Below are 4,177 nucleotides of genomic sequence, written 5' to 3'. Positions count from 1 at the left end.
CCTTAGCCCGTCTCAGAGAAAACTGACTTTGGGAAATTGTCCTCTGACCCCCACATAAGTGCTATGGTACAAATGCCCATATATAAATGGAAAAGGCTCCTTAAAGGTCTCAAAAAGTGATTAAGTGTGCATGTTGATGTCTATTTCTTTCACTAAACTGGTCTAGAATTCTACAGTCCTTGATCATGAAGTCATAATCTACTGGTTTTGTCATAAATATGCAAGTTCTTGACTTTTTGATCATGGGGGGAAATTGGGAAGCATGACATGCTTCTTTGCAAAGCAATAAAATTTATGAGAACAAATCATTGAAGTGTTCTTTTTTGAACACTAAGAGCAGAATTCTAAGTCACTTAAAAATATTTTCTATAAATATTTGCTTCTTAGTCTCATAGATTTGGTGGGAGGAGGAAAGCTGGAATGCAGCCCAGGAAACTTATAGGGAACATCTGATGCTCCAGAGATCAATAATCAAAGACATAAAAAGAAGGCTGGTAGGAGATTCATGAAATTCTAGGGAGTGTCTGGCAGCCACCAGGTTAGGATTGCACTAGGCCTCACAGAAAAAAAATCTGATGTTTGACACTTGACTTTCTCCATAAAAGTAACTGTCTCCACTTCTTTCCATGATCAAAAAGTCAAGAATTCATGTATTTATGGCAGAAGTCAGTAGATTCTGACTTCATGATCAAGGATAGTACAAATCCCAGACCAGTTCAATGAAGGAAACAGAAAATCAGATATCGAGTTATTAAACACTAGATGTTACAGCACAAAGAGAAAGGAGTTAATTTACTTAATCTAATAAGCTTGTCATAGGATTTATGGGCAATATTGAATCTGCTTTGCCAATGAGGCACTAGATATTAAAAAACATTGACAATCTAATAGTCAGTGTTTACTATTTAATCAGTACCATGTGAAATTTGGATTCCTTGATACATTAATTACTATTTTCATTTCATTGAACCCCTAAATAATAGAAAAAATTTACATGTATGGATATATTCAAATGCTACCATTTATAAACAAAATGCATTACCTTGTTTGCTCTTTATCTCAGGCCCTAACTTTTCACTTTTCCTCTCAGGAAAAACAAGGTCCACAAGCTCTCTTTCTACTACTTCATGTTTTCTTTCTTTTAACCCCATAATATTTTGATAACTTCCCTCAGATTTTCATATTTCTTACCTTTTAAAACGTTAGCATGCGAACTAGTTGATTTCATTATTGTGTATCCACATATGCATATAATGGTATTTGCTCACATATACTTTCCTAGGAATTCATTCTTCCCCCCAACTATTGGTTATGTTCTTCCTCTCTTCAAAGAGTGAGTACTTCTTAACTTTTTCATTTTTAAAAGTATGTTTTTAATTTTTTAATTAGAATAGAATTCTACCACTTTCCTCCTCTTCCTACATCCAACCACTCCCAGCCATTCTCTCTGGAACCCCTCCTCCATCTTCTGACCACTCACAAGTTGATAACCTTTTTTCTTTATTACTGTTACATATGTGCATGTATATGTGTATATATAAAAATATGTGTAACACAAGGAGGAAAATACAGGAGGAGGGACAAGTGAAAGTGATAAAGCCTTAATATATCAAATTAGTTTATATTCAATAGACTTTTATTCAAAATAAATTATTCTCTCATATAATACCTCCTAATCAGTTACTCATTTCTCAACTCCTCCCAAATCCCCTCAAAACCTCCTCTTTCCCCAGATTCATTCCTCTTCCATTTGCTCTTCAGAAAAAGAGCAGGCCCCCAAGAGACAACAGCCAAACAGGACTAAACAAGATACAATAAAACAAGGCAAAATCCCTCATATTGAGAATGGACAAAGCATCCCAGTAGCAGAAAAAGAGCCCCAAGAGCAGACAAAAGAGCCAAATACTTATTCGTTCTCATAGTCAGGAGTTCCACAAAACACTAAGCTAACAGCCATTAACATATATAGAGGACCTAGTTCATACCCCTGAAGACTCCAAAATTGCCACTTCAATTTCTGTAAGCCCATATGAGGTCTGCTTTTGTGGTGTCCTTTATCCCTACTGATTCCTACAATCTTTCCACTTGTTGGAGTACCCACATGAAAACCACGCTGTACATCTGCTACATATGTGCAGGAGGCCTAGAATGTTCTTCGGTTGGTGATTCAGTCTCTGGGAGACCCCCAAGGATCCAAGTTAGTTGTCTCTGTTGGTCTTCTGATAGAGTCCCTATGCCATCCAAGTTCCTCAATCCTTCCCCCCAACTCTTCCACAGGACTATCTAAGCTTAGTCTAATGTTTGGCTGTGGGTCTCTGCATCTGTTTCCATCAGCTGCTGGTTAGAGCCACATAGAGGACTGTAATGCTAAGCTCCTTTCTGTGAATCCAGGCTCAAAGACACAAACCTAGGGGGAGGCTCCAAGGTAGTTGAAGGAACGCAGACCTGCAATGTGTCCCCATTGATCCTTGAACTACTCAGTACCCCTCTATACTCATCCAAATTGGTAGGGATTGCTACTCCATTCATTTATGTTTGTCTCATGCAGGGTACCTGTGTACCACTGTGTCACTGAAGCCCAGCAGTGACAAATATAGCTGTTAACAGTGTCTTCATATGCTGTGTCATTGTGATGACGCTTTGATCAACAGAGGCATCAAAGTCTTATGGTATGCCCCTGTGAATCCGCTACCCATGCAGTCATAGTAGTAGTTGTTTTCTCCATCCACACATAGATCCCCATGGAGACATGGCTGTCTAGTACATCCACCAAAGTTGAGTTTACAGTGGTCTCCAAGGAATCCAGGTAAACAGTCACAGAAGTATGTTCCAAGTGCATCCTGACATGTGGCACCATGTAGACATGGCTGGGATCCACGTTCATCAATTTTCAGCTCACAGTTCACAATAAAATACTCTCAAGGACCGACACACATATATCTTCCTATCTCATTGAGGCATACAGCCTCATTCGTGCAGGAATCAGAAACACATCCATCTACTTCCAAGTCACACTGCCTGCCTTGAGGCAAAAGAAGCAGAAGTATCCATTGATTCCACCTAGAACACAGCCCCTTTGTGGCAAAGGCTGGAAGCACACCCATTGTGATCTGTCTCACAGAACTTTCCAGTATATGTAGCAGGGCAGATACAGACAGGGTGGTCTGGATCTTTATGGCAAGTGCCTCTATGTTGGCAGGTGTTCCTTCCATAGGAATTAGTAGAAGTTTCACAGGTCAGCTTTTGTACCCAGGAAGACATTGGCACAGGAAGCTCCTTTCTCCTGGAGTACACACACACACAAGTTGTAATTCCTTGGCAGGGACTGCACAAGTCTTTTAGATCTTCACAGTCTTTGTCCAGATGATTGGCTATGTCTAAGTAACAACTGTTGTCTTATGAAAAATCCTTGTACATAGACTTGTTTTGGCAAGAATTTAAAAGACATCCAGTATTGTTTTTAATTGCAAAAATGAATCCTGGCCCCTTAAGTCATTATAGGACTAGGTACATCCTTTCTCACTGAGGCCAGTCAAGACAGCCCAATTAGGGGAGCAGGATCCAGAGGCACACAGGTAATGGAGTCAGGGTAAGTTCCCACTCCAGTTGTTGGAAGACCATGCTGTACATCTGCTACAAATGTGCAACAGGCCTAAGTCTGTTTCCATCAGTTCCTGGTTGGAGCTGTTCATAGGACAGTTATGCTAGGCTCCTGGAAGCAAGCATATCAGAATATTGTTAATAACGTCAGGTATTGGTTATTGTCTATGTGATGAATCTCAAACTGGGCAAGTTATTGGTTGACTATTTCCTCAGTTTCTACGACATATTTGTCCCTACACTTCTTGTAAGCAGGGCAAATTTTGGGATGAAGATTTTGTGGGTGGGTTGGTGTCCTTATTCTTCCACTGAGAGTCCTGCCTGACTACAGGATGAGGTCACTTCAGGCTTCATATCCCCTACTGCTAGGAGTCTCAGCTACAATCATCTCCATAGATTCTCTAGAGCCTCCCTCATCCCAGGTCTCTGGCACATCCTACAGATGCTCTCCTCCTTCCTTCCCTCCCTTGTCAATTTGGGTTCACTCTCTTGGCCCTCTCTCCTTGGCTTTACCTACATCTGATCCCATTCCTGTTCCCCCTCCCCATTGCCTCGCCCACCCAGTTCCCTCCATCCA

Source organism: Grammomys surdaster, unplaced genomic scaffold (genome assembly GCF_004785775.1).
Source record: "Grammomys surdaster isolate TR1022 unplaced genomic scaffold, NIH_TR_1.0 61, whole genome shotgun sequence".
Classification (NCBI taxonomy): Eukaryota; Metazoa; Chordata; class Mammalia; order Rodentia; family Muridae; genus Grammomys; species Grammomys surdaster.
Note: the sequence above shows the minus strand (reverse complement) of the source record.